Source organism: Phyllobates terribilis, unplaced genomic scaffold (assembly GCF_046119375.1).
Source record: "Phyllobates terribilis strain yellow unplaced genomic scaffold, ASM4611937v1 Scaffold_4__5_contigs__length_816908805, whole genome shotgun sequence".
Taxonomy (NCBI): domain Eukaryota; kingdom Metazoa; phylum Chordata; class Amphibia; order Anura; family Dendrobatidae; genus Phyllobates; species Phyllobates terribilis.
The window spans coordinates 89,739,245-89,758,629 of NW_027362764.1; the positions used below are offsets into that span (position 1 = coordinate 89,739,245).

Genomic DNA, 19,385 nt, shown 5'->3' on the forward strand with positions numbered 1-19,385 from the left:
CCCATTTATAAGGCAAGAAATCCCACTTATTAAACCTGACAGGGCACACCTGTGAAGTGAAAACCATTTCCGGTGACTACCGCTTGAAGCTCATCAAGAGAATGCCAAGAGTGTGCAAAGCAGTCATCAAAGCAAAAGGTGGCTACTTTGAAGAACCTAGAATATAAGACATTTTCAGTTGTTCACACTTTTTTGTTAAGTATATAATTCCACATGTGTTAATTCATAGTTTTGATGCCTTCAGTGTGAATGTACAATTTTCATAGTTATGAAAATACAGAAAAATCTTTAAATGAGAAGGTGTGTCCAAACTTTTGGTCTGCACTGTGTGTATATATAAATTTAAAGCTGCATCCTTTACCTTTCTTTGACATAACAGTGACATTACGTAGAACTGGACGTAGCTCAAAAATTAATGAAAGGACAAGAAGAAAATTGTTCCAGGAGGCGGCCAAGAGGCCTACTGCAACATTCAAGGAGCTGCATGAATTTTTGTAAAGTAGTGGTTGTGGACTGCATGTGACAACAAGGCCTATATTCTTCATATGTCTGACCTATGGGGTAGGGTGTCAAGATGGAAGCCTTTTCTTATTAAAGGAAAACATTCAGGCCCAGATATGTTTTGCTAAAACCTACATCAAGTCTGCCAGAAGCATGTGGGAAAACTGATTATGATCTGATGAGACCAAGATTGAACTTTTTGACTCAATTCCAAAAATTTATGTTTGGTGCAAAACCAAACACTGCGCATCACCAAAACAACACCATACCCCCAGTTATGCATGGTGGAGGCAGCATTATGCTTTCGGCAGCTGGAACTCGAGCTTTTGTCGAGGTGGAGAGAATTATTAACCGTTCCAAATATCAGTCAAATTTATATCAAAACCAACAATGCCTTTGCTAAGAAGATGAAGAGGAATTTCACCTTTCAGTACGACAACGACCCTAAGCATACCTCCAAATCAACAAAAGAATGGCTTCACCAGAGACAGATCAAAGTTTTGTAACGGCCCAGCCAAATCTAATAGGAAATCTGTGGGTGACCTGAAGATGGAGCTGTACACATGAGATGCCCTTACAATCTGATTTTTTTCATGCGCTCATGTGAACTCACACTAAGGTCTCATTTATACGTCATTTCTTCCCATATAAGTTGTATCATTGTTTTTTCAAATTTGACAATAGTTATGTAAAATGTCTGTCCATCTGACCTGCTGTCCTCACAGTAAAATCTCTTATTGGAGGAGGGCAGGTTTGGGAGAGCACTGTGGAGCCATGAGTGTGTGCATTGTGCACTCTACACATACCGAGCGTGAATTGGTCAGTGCAAAGGAAACAAAACTGTAGGAACGTATGATGGGATGAGGCCCCCAGCTGGGGGCCGGAGGCAGCCGCAGTGCCACTACAGCCTCTTTATAGCTCTTCTACCTCATACTCTGGGTAAAAAAAAAAAAGTTCCAGTTGTCTGCTAGACTCGGCACTAATGCACAGAGTTGGGAGACATCCGTGAACCAACCATCAGTTGTTTGCAAGTCACAAATTTGGGACCCCTGGCCTACAGCATTATTTGAACCTTTCCAATCATATTTAGACTAATTTACTATCCCTTCTTGCGGTGTCAAGACCATAACTTAAAGGGGTAATCTAGTTTCACTCACTTTTGCATCGGCCCATCGAATAAAAAAACATTTTTGTTTTCTTAAGCTCAGAGAACCTTTTAAAGGAGGAGAAAGATTTGGAAAAACGGTGTCCCTCTCTGCCCCATCTTCAGTATGCCACCTACAATGGCTGTGCCCTGCTGCGATGGGCTCTAGACTACCTCTATTGAAGAATCGGCATTGAACCATCCAGCAACTTCTAGATTTTCCTACACTGGGGGTAATTTTTTATGTTTGGCCAATCATTAGAATCTGATAGCTTCTTATGTTTCTGTACAAGAAGGTAAGAATGCTGTTATAATTCCTCATTGGAAGAAAGGCTTTACTGTTTGCATAGGAGTTCATCTTTGCTTAATAAACGTACAATGTATCCATTCTAATAGAAATAATAATAAAAACAATGTTCTGTTACACGTCCAATTCGGTGATTGCTCTGAATGAGACTGTCCTCCTAAGGCCACACATAGTCCTGAAGTGATCGGCGTCAGCTCCAGTTCTAAGGACTGGTCTCTTCTGTAAACCTCTTAATGTACAATGTTCATACACAAAAAAAGCGTTCCCTTCATTGCTGCGTGCAACTTCTACAACATTTTTAGATTTACACTGTGATGACCTTCACAGAGAAGACATTTATGGGCCAGAACAATAAATATATGAAATAAAATAAGCTGATCTAGACAGGCAGATTTCTACCCATAAACCAGCACTGACGGACTACACTGTGTTCCAAATTATTATGCAAATAATATTTTCTCAGATTTTCCCAAATTACCTATATGAATTGCAGTCATTGTAATTTTCCAGTCAAATAACTATTAGAGTACAATTGAAAGGTTTTTGTACAAACTGCCTATGATAACAGTATATTTTTAAAAAAAAATAAAAAACTCAAACTGCACTCAAAATGCATGTTCCAAATTATTATGCACAGCAGAGTTTTCAACCTTTTAATCTCAATAAAGAACAAAAAAATGGTCATTTTTGAAATTATAAGCATTAGCAAGTTATTACAAACTGAAATCAAACAGTTTTCAACTCAAAACTTTATTCTAGGTGATGTTACATTTGCACATAGGACCCCTTGTTCGAAAGGAGCTTCTGAACTCTCTCGTCCATTGAATTTGTCAGGTTTTGGATGGTTTCTGCTTCAATTGTTTTGCATGAGGACAGAATACCCTCCCAGAGCTGTTGCTTAGATGTGAACTGCCTCCCGCCATCATAGACACTCCTTTTGATGATGCTCCAGAGGTTCTCAATCGGGTTGAGGTCAGGGGAGCATGCTGGCCACACCATAAGTTTGTCCCCTTTTATGCCCATAGCAGCCAGAGATGCAGATGTGTTATGTGCAGCATGAGACGGGGCATTTTGGTAAAATCTGAGAAAATATTATTTGCATAATAATTTGGAACACAGTGTATATACAAGGCGACCTACGCTAGTTTATGCCCCATTCACAAGTCTTACAAAACAAATGGTAATATAATCATTCCTTTCCCATACAGTGTGCATGTTGGGGGCAATGGACTGCCGACAATAATTTCTCTTAATAAATGATCCGATCTGCCAACAATCAAGCATTTTGCAGGTTTATCAGCTGAGCGCCTAATGACCCCATGTAAATGGGCCTTGACACCGTTTTGCAAATCTAGCTTAGTCTCATTGGCGTTATTTTCAGTCAGTCTGCACAAGTGACAGCACAGACTATTTTCTGCATTAGGCCACGGCCCCACTATCAGTATTCGGTCTGTATTTTTTCTCTGGAGTGGGAGCCAAAACCAGGAGTGGGAGATCAATGCAGAATTGATCTCCCACTCCTGGTTTTGGCTCCCACTCTTGAGAAAAAATACTGATCAAATACTGATAGTGGGGCCGTGGCCTTAAACCGATACACAGATTGCAGCATGCACGGGTTGGCTCCTTTTTGTGCACGAGACTACTGCACACAACAGAACTTGGCTCCTGTACTCATCCAGAACGTGGACGAGGCCACAAGAGCTGCCGGCGAGGCCACAAGAGCTGCCGGCGAGGCCACAGTATTCACTATGACTGAATGCTAAAACACTGTTTATGATAAGTAGCAGCGTAACCACAGCCTTAGACTTTATGCACACAGGATAAATGTAGTATGGCAGCTCATGAAGTCAATGAATGCTCCACCACAGGCCCGCAGAGAGGGACAGCCGAAGAAACAAATCAAATGCTGCGGCAATGCTGTGTGCGCGCGAGTGTGTGGGCTCTATGGCACAGTGTGCACATTACCTGCGTAGAGATGGAGGTCAGGCGCACACAGTACATGGCACATTGTTCGTGCCCGATTGCTGAGGCGCTCTAGAGCTCACAGTGTCCTCGCCTGATCGCTGCTTACTGCCCCGCTGCTGCAGCACACCAAGAAAATTAACCCACGTTACTTGAGCAGCAGATATAAAATGCCACCTGAACAAGAATCTTAAAGTGACTGTCAGCACAGAATGACTGTTCAAACCCAGTACAGGCGTTGGTGCACCATGGCGTGGCCAAACATTTAAGTGCACCTTCCCATCTCTCTGTCCTTCTCTTGCTCTATAAAGCCAGAGTCATCAAAGAAGAGGAGGGTGTCAAGATAGAGGGAAAACAGGTAAGTGGGACGGTGCACTTAAATGTTTGGCCACGCCATAGTGCACAGAGCACTTGTACTTGGTTTGAACAGTCATACTATGCTGTCAGTCTACCTTTTAGCACATTGGGCTGGGTAAAAAGATATTTGGGCCATTCAAAATGTGCTTCTGGAACAGAATGAGCTGCATGATGGCAGCTAGGCATGGTTTTCTCAGAAACTCTCCAGCATTTTAGAGAAATGGTAGTTTAGAGATATGGCCAGGGACTATAAGAAAAGACAAACTAGTCTGGTGCTGCCCCTGGCTGGTTTCTACCTGCATCCTCCAGGTGATTGACTAATCTCTCCTTATGTATACATACGGGATAGACTTGTCAATCAACTAGGTGCAAGGAAAAGCCAGGAGAAGGTGGCACCGGGCTGGTGCGCCCTGTTGCACCCACCAAAACATTTCAGTGGGTCCAGCTGATGTTAGTCTAATATGTATGGGAAGCCTTTACATATTGATGGCCTATTCGTTGGATAGGTCACTTACAGTGCTGGCCAAAAGTATTGGCACCCCTGCAATTCTGTCAGATAATACTCCGTGTCTTCCTGAAAATGATTGCAATCACAAATTCTTTGGTATTATTATCTTCATTTAATTTGCTTGCAAGGAAAAAACACAAAAGAGAATGAAGCAAAAATCAAATCATTGATCATTTCACACAAAACTCCAAAAAAGGGCGGGACAAAAGTATTGGCACCCTCAGCCTAATACTTGGTTGCACAACCTTTAGCCAAAATAACTGCGAACAACCGCTTCCGGTAACCATCAATGAGTTTCTTACAATGTTCTGCTGGAATTGTAGACCATTCTTCTTTGGCAAACTGCTCCAGGTCCCTGATATTTGAAGGGTGCCTTCTCCAAACTGCCATTTTGAGATCTCTCCACAGGTGTTCTATGGGATTCAGGTCTGGACTCATTGCTGGCCACCTTAGAAGTCTCCAGTGCTTTCTCTCAAATCATTTTATAGTGCTTTTGGAAGTGTGTTTTGGGTCATTGTCCTGCTGGAAGACCCATGACCTCTGAGGGAGACCCAGCTTTCTCACACTGGGCCCTACATTATGCTGCAAAATTTGTTGGTAGTCTTCAAACTTCATAATGCCATGCACACGGTCAAGCAGTCCAGTGCTAGAGGCAGCAAAGCAACCCCAAAACATCAGGGAACCTCTGCCATGTTTGACTGTAGGAACCGTGTTCTTTTCTTTGAATGCCTCTTTTTTTTTCCTGTATACTCTATGTTGATGCTTTTTCCCAAAAAGCTCTACTTTTGTCTCATCTGACCAGAGAACATTCTTCCAAAACGTTTTAGGCTTTCTCAGGTAAGTTTTAGCAAACTCCAGCCTGGATTTTTTATTTCTCGGAGTAAGAAGTGGGGTCTTCTTGGGTATCCTACCATACAGTCCCTTTTCATTCAGACGCCGATGGATAGTACGGGTTGACACTGTTGTACCCTCGGACTGCAGGGCAGCTAGAGCTTGTTTGGATGTTAGTTGAGGTTCTTTATCCACCCTCCGCACAATCTTGCGTTGAAATCTCTCGTCAATTTTTCTTTTCCGTCCACATCTAGGGAGGTTAGCCACAGTGCCATGGGCTTTAAACTTCTTGATGACACTGCGCATGGAAGACACAGGAACATTCAGGTCTTTGGAGATGGACTTGTAGCCTTGAGATTGCTCATGCTTTCTCACAATTTGGTTTCTCAAGTCCTCAGACAGTTCTTTGGTCTTCTTTCTTTTCTCCATGCCCAATGTGGTACACACAAGGACACAGGACAGAGGTTGAGTCAACTTTAATCCATGTTAACTGGCTGCAAGTGTGATTTAGTTATTGCCAACACCTGTTAGGTGCCATAGGTAAGTTACAGGTGCTGTTAATTACACGAATTAGAGAAGAATCACATGATTTTTCAAAGGGTGCCAATACTTTTGTCCACCCCCATTTATAGGTTTGGTGAGGAATTATATCCAATTTGGCTTTAGGACAATTCTTTTTGTGTTTTTTTCATTGAAGACAAATTAAATGAAGAGAATAATACCAAAGAATTTGTGATTGCAATCATTTTCAGGAAGAAACTGAGTATTATCTGACAGAATTGCAGGGGTGCCAATACTTTTGGCCAGCACTGTATATGAGATTGTGGAGGTCCGGTGCTCTGCTGTAAACGGAACGGGCAAGCACAGCTCCCTACACTTTAGTGGTCACTGCTGAGTCACGAAGTCATCACACCATGATTGTGTCTGCAGTGCACTAGTACAAAGACTATGCTAAACAGCAGCCTAATCTGCTAATGGCTCCTGCTGGAAAGGAATAATAAATATTATGCATGAGTAAGACCAGAAGCATGGGGAGCATGCTCCAAAGTGTGAACAACGCCTCTCCTGTCAGCCACTGTTCTGTCATCATGGTCAATCCAACAACAATGGAAAGGCAGAAGTTATGGTTCAGACTTTCCATAGCGCTCCCCAAGCCTACAGTATGCAGAGGCCGATTTGGAGATTAGGAAGTGGCACCAATCCTAGAGACCGAGGAAGCAACAGTAGAAGGCGGCACATTAGAAACATGTACCGGTAGTCATATTTAATATTGGGGGTGGAGGATCAATTTAACTCTAAAAAAAATAGAATATATGTCTGGTGTGTTGTTACATATCAACATTAAAAAATAGAACAGATCCCAACAAACAAAAGTCTTTCTTCTTCCTTCCTTTTCCGACTGTAAGGGAATACTGACCAGAGAAAGAGAACGGAATTATCAAGGTCGTCCTAATATCCACAGCCACATTTCCTGCCAAAATGTGCAGCCAACAGAGGGAGAAGAAGCTCCAAAGCGTTCCGCTTACTGACGTGTACCTGGCTATACACATAGCAGCCGTCAATCTACAGTGATGGGTGGAGGGAGTGCTCCTCAGGAATACATGAGACCCATAGCTAGAAGTCCGATCTATAATCATGGCGGGAGATCCATTTTAAGCCTACAGTAGTGCACAAGGCTAAAGATATATGAAGATATGTGGTCCATTGTAATCACGTAACACGTGATAGCATTTCAATACATTTCTGCAAAATAGGCGCGATGCCGTGTGTGCAGACCAGGGCTGTGAAGTCAGTAAGCTAAACCTCTGACTCCAAGTCCTAAATTTCCATGACACAGACTCCACGACGCCGACTCCCTCATACATGGCTCATGTTTAAGTGATAAATTTACTATAGCACAGATTCATCTAAGCTGAAAGTCTAGACCCTTAGATTAGGAATAGGACCGACATTTATAGGACATTTCATAACTTTCCCAAATTCTTATGAAAAAATATTCCCCACAAACTGCATTGAACTACTGTACCCAATTTATTATATATTTTAGGAGTTGGAGTCGGGCCATTTTATTCCGATTCTGACTCCACAGCCCTGGTGCAGACACAATGTCGACACTATGGGTTTGATTCAAAGCCCCACGAAAGCAGGCTGGGGGTTGGATGGCGACATTGGTAGCACAGCCAAACATTGCTCAGTGCTGCTATTATATTGCAGTGTAATGGGGTCATATTGTGATCTACAAGGTACTGTGACCATGACAAGAAAGTTGGAAAACAAAATTCCAACTTCTTACAACTTGCTCATCAGTTTCCTGCAGATTCACCTGCGCTATGCCGCAGTGTAGCAACAACACAACGCGATATTTGGCTGCAGTGTCTGTCTCCGTCCAGCCACCGCCTTATTGGTTTAAGACTCCAGCAATTAATTTTTCATAGGAGGAAAGTCACTGTAGCTGGATCAGCCATTGGTTTCCAACACTTTTCTAGTTAGGAAAGTTTAAGAATATTGCTTGGCTCCAATGCCAACAACGTGTAAAACATGTCTGATTTCTTTCAAAACCAACTCTCCCTTTCAAATTGGGTTGAGCCACAATACTACATACAACATATGGTCCAAAGTTGCGCTGGCTCTGGCAGAAAGCAACCACAGTTTTCTAATCTAATACAACCCCTTGTTACGGTTCATTCAGACACCAGTGATTTTCCTCGTATGCAAAAAAGCGGTAGCATTAGTGTTTTTGATCAAATTTTATCGAAGTTTCTTAAGCTATCAAAGGCCGAGCTAGCTTGATATACGCTGTCCGTACATGGACCACAATGCCCTGAGGGATCGCATGTCCTTTCCCGACCTGAACTTATAGCCTCGTAGATACATATGAGGCTGTTGTTTTGGTTTGAGAGACCAGGCATTGCGGTCCATTATACAGATTGTGAAATATGTTCATGTGATCTTAGCCAAAATGATCAGAGAACACGTGGATGGCACCCGAGTGGTGTCCAAAAATACACTAACATATGAACAGCGCCATACACTATAATAGAAATTGTGCCTAACTGTGAAATACACAGAAGTCATAAGTGAAGATCTGGAAGAGGCCTTAGGTTACGTTCCCACTGAGTTTTTGACATTGTATTTTCTCTGCTAAAAATCGCAGCATCTTACAATTCCAGCAAAGTAGATGGGATTTAGGAAAATCTCAGGGCCACTGTGCTTTTATTTTACGCAACGTCAACTGACCTGCGATGCGCGTTCCAAATCCTCAACATGTCAATTCTGTTGCGGCTACGCTGAGTTTAATGTGCAGATTTTCCTCATAGAATTACATTAGATGCGGAAAGTCCACATGAAGTCCGCACATGACTATCAATATATTTTTCAAAGCAAAATGCCAGTAAGAATCAAAAACTAGGCGGCATTTTTTCTTTCTAACATGACATTTCAAAAAGACAAAAAGGCGATAAAAAATCCTATGAAAAAAACCCGTAAGTAAATAACGCTCTGCCCGGCGCCCATGCACGCTGTCCCCTGCTCCCTCCGTGCAGGGACACCAGGTTACTCACTACCCTGGTCCACGGCGTGCTCCTGTTCTTGCCTCCTCCCTCCTCCGTGCACGCTGCAATGTGTCACGGCGGCGTGCCTATGGTGCGCACTTTCCTGTTTTTAAAGGGACAGCGCATGCACATGGTAAATATCCCCAGTGGCAGCTGGGAGGTATTTAGCCAAATGTTGCGCACCTGCAATATCTTGTATAAAATGCACCCTCCCCAATAGGGAGGTGCCTGAGCAACCCCTATAGTTCTGTGTTAGGTGGTTGATGTGTATATGCAACTGTATGTTGCCAGGCCCCCCGTCCGTAGTCCATATTAGTATTCTGTGTCCCAAGTCCTGTTAGTCCGCCATAGTTAGTCATAGTATCCTGTGCCCGCTTCGGCGATGTCCGAATCCCAAACCACGTCTGCGGTACCTGTACCCCGTACTTGTCAGCTATCCCAAGACCAGAGTGTCTGAATCTATCCCTGTGGCCGTCCGGCCTACACAGTCCGTTCTAGTCCCAAGTGGCCGTTCTGCTCCTTGGGAACATCTCTGCCCTTTGGGCTCAGCAGCTATGGCCAGACATCGCCCTGGAGTGGTACCTGGTACCTACCTGCCGCACAAGCCTGACCTCTCCACTAGAGGCTCCAGTGAACACCAAGGTAGCTGCTTAGTCACACCCCTCCAGGGTAGGTCCGGTCTGTGGCTCAGTGGGTCCACGAACCTCCTAGTAGCAGCCCATGATGGACAGGATCTTCGTACAAGATGAAATACTGAAGTCAGTATCAGACACTAATAAAGCAGGAGATTTGATGAATAAAAGATGATCATTATTGACCATATTGAAAAGTGTGACAGACATCTGTCTGAGATGGTTTAGTGAATCCTGCATTGAGCAGGGGGTTGGACACGATGACCCTGGAGGTCCCTTCCAGCGCTTACATTCTAGGTTTCTACATGAAGATGTGCATTTTCAGCATAAATCTATACATTTCCTCTTCCTACCTTGTCATTAGGTTATTAATGTACTGTATGTAGATATGATTGCAGATGTTTATCCCCATAATCAATATTCTACAACCCTTTGACACATATCAGAAGACAAAAACCATTAAAGACTCGTGTTAGTTGGGGGCCCTATTGGACATTTTGGATTGGGGCCCATAAGCTTCAAGTTGTATCATTAACCTGAGGGCATTTCTGCAGGTCACACCCCATAGGGTCATATATAGCTGCGGGATTCTCTACCTTCTCCAGCTTGTGAAGAATTGGTTAAAGGGTTGTGCCATTATTATACCGATGACCTATCATGAGGATGGGTCTTCATTGCGTGATTGGTGGGGTTGCCAAACCCCACAGATCAGCTGCCATCAAGGCTCATGGATGTAGTACAGCTCCGACAACTTACTGATGGCTACTGCCCTGCACCACAGATCCACTCTTATTAGGTCGAATAGTGGGTGTAGCTGTGGGACCCCTACCAGTCTATTGATGACCTATCCTCAAGATAATCTACGAATACAAAAATTGTGGAGGAACCCTTTAAGGAAATATTGTCAACTTTGACCATTTGTTCACCAAATAAGTTTACGAACATCTGTCACAAACTAGGTGTAAAAAACAAAACGACACATCCATACTAGTTACATATGGATCTGTCTCAGATTTCACTTTATACATTGGGTGAAATCCAGAGCATAAATGGACATGCCGCAGATCTAAAATCCACACCACAGGTCTATTTCCAGGCGGATTTGTGACAACCTTCACTTCTTTGCTGGTGCTTGACTACGCTGCAGATTTTCCCAAACCTACTGGAAAACACAAAATTAAAATTGGAAAAAGATGTTAAAAAGGAGTGGTTTCATCATAGAGAACCCCTTTATTACTTTCAGAGCCACCATGACTCCAGGTCTGACTCTTGACCCCCAAGTCGTAGACTATTTCAGTGATGGCAGCATTACATTGGCCATATAGTAGTATGAAAGGTCATCAACGTCTCCAGACCGCTGGACCGAGCAGAGCAGCTCGTTAGTGGCTCCTGACTCTGGCTCATAGCGTCGGGTCCTGATAATAGAGCATATGTCATGGGCGGTTGTTGAATGCGACAAAGTATTATTGATCTGGGCTGAGTGATAATCATTCGATGTAAATGAGCAAAATGATCAATGGTAAAAACTTCAACAATCCTCAAGTACATGGAAATATATTGGTCTTTATGGACTTTGGGGACAAGGTGCACACAGAAGTCTTAATAAAAGGGAACAAAAAAAACTGTAGTTTAGCCCAAACAATCCAAAATGGATATAGGTCTTAAGCCTCTCATACAAACCTGTCGATATGGGTAAAATTGCAAAGTGCTTTAACTTGGCAATTTACTTTTTTTTTGTAAAAATCTTCCTCACTTTCAAGAATGGAGCAATTTGTAAATTCTATAGTTTACTGCTCATTGCCTAGGCTACCAGCCACCTCTGAAGTGAACAAAGCCTCCCCAGAAATTTGACCATACTGTAAACCCATGGGGGCCAAAATGGTTAAGTGGGATCCAAGATTTAGGCTAACCGAAAATGTTATGTCTGGGGACACCATTATACCAGGAGGCATCCTTGCATACAAAAGTGATTTAAAGGGGTTTTCCTATGAACAAAAGTTAATTTTAAATCAATAGATCTTTGAATAATAATAAGCTCCACAATTGGATGTGTTTAAATACAATGTTCCTGTGCTGAGATAATCTTATAAATGTGCCCCTGCTGTGTACTGTGTAATGGCTGTGTCTGACCACAGGGACATGGTCTGATCATACCACAGCTCCTGGGCAGGAGGAAAGCAAAAGAATATACAGACATTACAGCATGGGATCACAGATGATTCTTTCTTTCTTTGAAGTAGAACATGGTTTAGAAACAGGCAGGGAAATGTTTTACCTCAGAGAAAGAATCAGCTGTGATCCTGTGCTGTCCCGTCTGTATACTCTTTTGCGTCCTCCCCTGCCCAGGAGCTGTGGTATGATCAGACCATGTCCCTACACGGTCAGACACAGCCATTACACAGTACACAGCAGGGGAACATTTATAAGATTATCTCAGCACAGGAACATTTTATTTAAACACATCCAGTTGTGGAACTTATTATTCCAAGACCTATAGATTAAAATTAACATTTGTTAGTGGGAAAACCTCTTTAACCCATGTTAGATTTTTAACGACACATGAAAGTATATTATTTTTTTGCAATAAATTTGGGTATGAAGCACCTCTGACAACATACATACTAGCTAATGGTCATGCAAGAGCGGCCTCTCAGCTGATCCAGAAAGATAGCATTCACCCTCCATTAGCCAACCATCTCATATGTGACTTGTTTTGGTGACATTTTCAAATAAATTTCAGATTACGTGCACATATACTCCTTATGCGCAGAGGATTTTCTGTCGCAAGTTACAGTAGCAGAGTTGTGGTTGAGAGGTAACAAAATGGCAATGTAAATTGACCTGTTGGGTGGATTTTGAATCCACAGCATGGCGGTATTGACTGCTGCAGATTTCCCATAGTGGATAAGCCCTGTGTGTGCACATATACTTAACTGATGCAAAACAAAAATTCGACACTACTTGGGGCAACATCGGCACATCATGGGGACCATTTTACTGGAAGCCTGGTACCCAATTCACAACTAAATACATGTTTTAAGCACTCGGTACATTTACACTGGTCAATAATTGGGAACGGTTTTTAGTAACGCTCGTTTCCTCGATAACTGGGCAGTGTAAACAGGCGGCCAATCAGAGCGAAAAACTCATTCATCAAGTAACATGATTTTCATGCACTTAACAGGACGTACTGCCGAGAAAAATGACGGTCTGTGTGTACAGAACAATCATATTACCGATCGTTCTGTGCGCATGGGAAGTGCGGTCCACTTGTCCAAACAGGTTGGCAATCATTTAAAGACCATCATTGAACAGTGTAAACACACCCCAAGACCTTATTCAGACGCCAGGTTTATTTTTTGTTGCATACGAGAAAAATCGGATCAATTATTCGGATCCGAGTGCCATCAGATTTTCTTGTACGTGGAGAAAAAACAAAACACAAATTTCTCCTTTTCCATTCTGACTGTCTGTTAAAAATCGGACTGCACTCGGATGTAGTCCAAGTGCAGTCTGATTTTTCACAGACCCATTGACTTGCATTGCAGATTTTGATCTGACCCCCAAATCAAAATCGGGCAGGTCTCTGCTCGTTTCGAGAGAAAAATAAAATACAAGTGAATGGCCCCATAAAATATCACAGGTATGAGTGCTATCCGTGAAAATCCGTGAAAATCACAAATAGCACTCGTATGCAAAAAAAAACCTGAAAATGAGGCCTCAGGGTATGTGCACATAACTTCTTCAGGCAGATTCCTTCTGAACAAGTGCAAAAAAAAATTAAGAAAAAAAAAAAAGAATTAATATATTCATAGAAATGTCAAAACGATTTTCTTTGTATATGTTCCATATTTTGGCACTTCTTCTAACCGCTTCAGACTTCGAAAGCAGTGGAGCAGCTAAAATTAGTGACCGGTCCATCCTCCTGGCGCCTTCCACTTGGAATTAACCAACCTTTTGGAGTTGGAAGCCACAATGACCATAACCCTTACATCAGTTTCTCTCATAGAACAGCACATTGTACTCTGTTAGTTTTTGCTATTTGACTACAAGGTTGGGACCCCAACGAAATTACAAGAATGAAGGTGAAAGACCACAGCGCCTTCTGGCTTTCACTATAGCCGCACATGAAGGATTGTGTCGCTGTGTTTGGTAAATTTCTTGTTATCAGTCATACCCAAAAACCTCACCAACAGATGGCACGAACACCAAGACATCTTGTGGCTCTTTACCGTGTCCTTTGGTGAAATTTGTGCAAGAGATTTTTCCCAATGGAAATGGTGAAGTCAATGGACCACTCCACGGCAAAATCTACATTCTCGTGTCCACATTTCATGGTTTGTCAACAGACCACAATGCCCGGACCAACCACGGGTCTCTTGACCCAAACGCTTCATATATGACTATGAGGTTGTTAGTTTGGGTCAGGAGACCTGCAGTCTGGGCGTGCACTTAGACTAAACATCCAACCTGAATTTTTTTCCGGAGTAACTAAAATTTAATCTGACCATAGAACTTGAAAAATGGATAATGCTCTGGCCTGTCTGCTTCTGAACCCTAACTTCGGTGTGTTCATGGGGAAAAGCTCCCTGCATACGTCGAACGTATTTATAGGGTTCCATTCAACCATCAGAGGCCAACAAAGTGTTGTTTTGGCTGATATACATCTGTATGCACAGATAAGCTGGTCATACCCAGAAAAACAGTCCGATTATGCCAATCAGACTTTGATCAGAATATTACTGCACTCGGATGTCATGAGAGTGCGTTCCGATTTTTTTCACGGATCCATAGACTTGAATGGCCGAGTGCGATCTGATTATTGGAGTCTAATGATGCCTGCTGTGATTTTTCTCACTCGGTCCGAGGTAAAAAAAAAATTGGACATGTGCACGGCGTCATTGAATAACATTGGTCCGAGTGTGATCCGATGACTTGGTCATATGCATGAGCCCTTAGTCCGAGTCTGGAGTGAAGTGAACTGACTAATTAGAGCACCACTCCAGCATTGTTTTTTTATTGCACTGCTGGAGTGGCGCTTTAAAACCTAAGCCCCCTGCCCTCTGTCTGATACTCACCTGCCGCCGCCTTCATCTGTTTCCAGCGTCGCTCTGGTCGGTCTCTGGTGAAAAGTGACCTCACGGCAGCTCCAGTGTTTCATGAAGTGGCGCAGAGAGGTCACTTTTCAATACAAGTCTATGAGATCCTCATTCTGGCTGTCATAGACTTATATTGAGAACGTGTGACATAGCTTTTGACTTCCGGCCAGTCAAAAGCTACTGTCACAAGATGGCGAGCAGGGGAGGGACTGGAGCAGCACCGAAAAAAAACTGTGAAGACACCGGAGGGTGAGAATATGCCTGGAGGCAGGGGGCTTAGATTTAAGGTGCCACTCCAGCACTGGGAAAAAAAACCCAGCTGGAGTGGTGCTTTAAGGGTTTCCTGTCTGGAACTCGACAGCCTGATATACGCTATATATCCAGTACGGACTGCAATACACGGACTGGCCGTGAGTCAGTATATATATGATCTAGAGCCTCACGGCCAGTCCGTGTATTGCAGTCCGTACTGGTCACGGATTTGCAAAATCGACCTTAAAATAGCTGCTGCCTGTAACACTATTACACTGAACCTGATTATAAAGGCCTCATTCAGACATCCATTATTTTTGAATATGAGAAGGAAAAAAATAAAATAAAATAAAACCACTGATCTTCCACCCGCTAATCAGCATGTTGGATCCAATCTTCATCCATTTTTACCATATCATCAATTTTTCTTATGGCAAAAAAAAACACTCAGATGACTATTATGGGTATGTGTTCTATCTGTGAAATACTCCTACATAACAAGTATGTGAAACACAGAAGTCTGAATAAGGCCTTAAAAAGGAGGGAGGAGTGCGGACGTCACCAGCAGTGGCTCATCGTCTATAAGAACAAAGGATAGGGCAGGATGAAACCCACCGAGCTCAATTCCTGCTTTGCCTGACATCTGCTGTCAAGGGAGAGGCGGGAGACCCCCATACATATTACAAAAGGTGGATGATACGGATAAAATTGAAATTGAACGGTTCTGCCAACATTTTTGTCTAATGTGTATGGTTGTCAAGTTTCTAATGACCCATTTAGACGAGAGTTTGTTGGGTTGCTCGATCCCGAATATCGGCTCATCTAAACAGGCCGGCAAAAATCAGACCAACAAGTCAAATGCTTGTTCGTCAAGTGTGACGATATTTTAGCTGGCTTAAAAATCGTTATTGGGAGCACATCTCACCTCGTGCTGCCGATTACATGATATTCTATGTGCGCAGAACAATTGTATTAATGATCGTCCTGTACACATAGATATAGGTCAGTAAATGACTGTCGTTCAATGGATCGGCCCTTGTGAAAGGGGCATAAACAGTCTATTCTCTGTCCCAAATTAAAATGCAATAAAATATATTATATATACATATTTTATTGCATTTTAAATTGGGACAGAGAATAGACTGTTATATATATATATTTTTTTATATATATTACCCTCACACTTTGTATTTGTGATCACTTCCTAGCCCTTTTCAATTAGTGAGCGCTTACCGAAAAAAAAAAAACATTCCAGCTAATTTCCCAAAAGCTACAAAACACCAATGTTTTCCAGCTTTTCGCATGTCTTAAATTAATCTGAGGATTACACCGAGAACTCTCACATAGAGGATTCCAATTAAATGAACAGCCATTTTGTCAGCAGATAAGGGAGGGAAGGGGGTAGAAAAAAAACCAAAAAAACTGCTGAATTCTTTTGTGCAGTTTAATAGAACACATTGTCCTTGAGTATGTCCCAGTAGGGGACTTACATCATATACATGTTATATTATTTTATATAAAACTAAACAAAACAAACAGTGAATTAGGCACTTTGTGGGCAGCAAAAAGTAGGAACTTATAAAACTTTAAAAAAAAAAACAACCTCCCAAAGCGAATAGTCTGCCTGCTGAGTGGGGGAAGGGGGGTCATCAGAAACTTTTCAAGAAAGCCAAAAAAAAAAAAAAACTCCCCCCCCCCCCCCCCTTCTTTTGCCAGAGTTTTCCCATCGACAGACACTTAAAACCCCAACACACAAAGTGACAACTTTTTTTTTTTTTTTTAGTTCATTTCTAGAGAGAACATTATATATTTATAATAGCTTATTATTTTATTCGAACATCGTACAACAATAAAAAGGAGAAATTATAAATTATAAACAGTCTTGGGGCGAGCTGCCTACAAAATGGATCAGCCTTTTTCTTGTTGTTCCAGCATTGTCTGGGCAGAAATGCTGATTAGACCAGGTTCTGTATTAGAAACCGCAGATAAAAATTATAAAAAAATAAATAATAAAATTAAAAAACTGTTTGCTCAATGCTGCAGTTCTTACTCAGACACAATGACATATCTTTAGCACATAATGTACACAGATCAGATCAAGCCTTGCCCCACCTCTCTACCCTTTCTCTTAGTGTAACTGACATATAAAATTGGTTAAGAGCACCACAGCGCCACCAACACAGATCAATGTATTAAAAAAAAAAAAAAAAACTCCCACCGTGTGCAAAAAAAAAAAAAAAAAAGACAAAAAAGGGACATTAAAATCCTACAATATATTTTTAATTGTCTCCAGCTCAATAACAATCAGGCCAAGAGGGGAGTATATATCCATAGATCATCTTCCTCCAGTGTCATTCTACACACAGTCATCGCCATAGAGGGAGTTGATCTTCACAAATAAGAACAGCCACCATTTAGTACCAGCCATAACTTAGAATATAATAAACCTCTTGTGTCACGTCTCCTCCTTCCTTCTACTTTGCTTTAAACAAACGATTCAGATCATTTAACACCATGTACATACACCAGATGTGTCAAGCAGAGAATTAATCTGTTGATACATTCATTATAAATGAAATATATAAAGCTATATATTATATTAGTTTTTTTTTTTTAGTTTTTTTTTTTTATTAGTACTGTATTATGATGTAAGCTACAAAACGCAGAGCAGGATATTCTAATATTAGATATTTTATGGACAGTCATGTAATATTTAAAAAAATAATAAGAGCATAACAATAATATAAAAGATACATTGTATTTAGAACATTATTACAATCTAACAATCTGAGTTACAAAAAGTATACTGTACAAGAAAAAAATTATATATTTTCCTACCAGATCCACCCACTTTTTTTTTTTAAACTAACACTTTGGAGAGAACTTGAATTAAAATTAACAATGCACTCACCTCTTCGCCAGGCGATGGGAAGCCATAGAGAGGAAAGATTAAAACAATATATAAAGAAGATGACGATCTGGGTTTTATCAAACAATTTCCAAGAAGAAGCAGATGGGTTTGCAAACCTCTCGAAATGGCAGGGCAGGCAAGAAGTCCTACTTAGTTCCATGATGTCTGATTACACAGAGGTTTTCTTCCTCAATCTTCAAGCTTTGTAAGAAGAAGAAGAAGAAAAAAAAGCCAAAGAAGATTATAGAAGCAGAGGCATAACCACAAGACTCTGGGGTTAACAACTTTGCAATGGCAAATAGGCGGATTGTGATTGGATGGGAGGGCAGTGTCCCTCCAGTCTGCACTATCCTCCCCCCCACCCCCTTCTGCAGCCTGGAAAAAAGGCAGTGTGCCATTTTAAACTCCTATCATACAAACACAAACCTGCTTTTTTTCTTTCTTATGTGAAAGCCAAACTATAGCACCTACTGTGCACACAACCTTTGTCCATGATACAATCAGACCCAGCAGATTGATCTGTTTACATAAAGCCTGAATCAATCACACCTCCACAATTTAATCAGATTGCAGTGATGTCATGTAAGAGGAGGAGGAGGAGGAAGAAAGAGACAAGTTGCTACAATGTAACAATATCTGATGCAGGCATTGTTTATCATCTGATACAAGAGACTGTGACAAGGGAATTCTCACTTCCTTTACCCTTGATCTGTAACCCTAACCTGTTCCTGGGAGTGAAAAAATAAATAAATAAGGATATGGTGCACAAGGGGCTTTAGTTTATTACTTACCATGCTGCCCACAAATAAAATGGCCATGGCAGTGAGTTCTAAAAACCCTCCCCCTGCCCCTGCCCCTCCCTTTCTCTCCCAGGGAAGTGGTAAAGATCAACAATGTGGATCAGCCCCCTTCAGAACAAAAAAAAAATAGGCTCCTGTCCTTGATTCCTGTGACCAGAGCTGAAACTTTCCAGAGACAGACCATTGTTCTAGGAATGTGATCAGCTGCCAATCATGGAGGATTTACATGAATATGCTAACTGAAAGAAGAAAAAAAAAACTTCCTGCTTTGCATATTTATGAGGTCTTTCACCTACCTTGGCAGGGATTCAAATCAAGTGGGCTGGTGTAATGTGATGCCTGTGTGTCTTTTCTGTGCAGAGCTGACTCAGAGGGTTGTGAGCTGTTGTAATGGGAGTGTGGTTAGCAGAGCTCACTGTCTGAGCTGCTAGTTAACCTTCATGGAGATTGAATTTTACTTGACAACACAAAAAATGCATTTATATTATTTGAGCTATATGTAGCATTTTTTTTTTTTTAATTTTAGGGGG

The 19,385-nt window shown here is 41.7% G+C and overlaps 1 protein-coding gene across 2 annotated transcripts in view; it reads right to left on the bottom strand.

The window, feature by feature from the left end:
* Window positions 1-18,915, bottom strand: part of EPC1 (enhancer of polycomb homolog 1) — a 98,070-nt gene extending 79,155 nt beyond the window's left edge. The window contains exons 1-2 of one of the 2 annotated variants that reach the window (XM_073677629.1): window positions 18,847-18,915; window positions 18,056-18,256 (exon numbers count right to left, since the gene is read on the bottom strand). The gene's annotated coding sequence lies outside the window, so the exon portion shown is untranslated. Of the gene's footprint in view, window positions 1-18,055; window positions 18,257-18,481; window positions 18,615-18,846 lie in introns of those variants that run through there. The other variant, XM_073677628.1, reaches the window with a different exon arrangement.
* Between the last annotated feature and the right edge of the window lie 470 nt (window positions 18,916-19,385).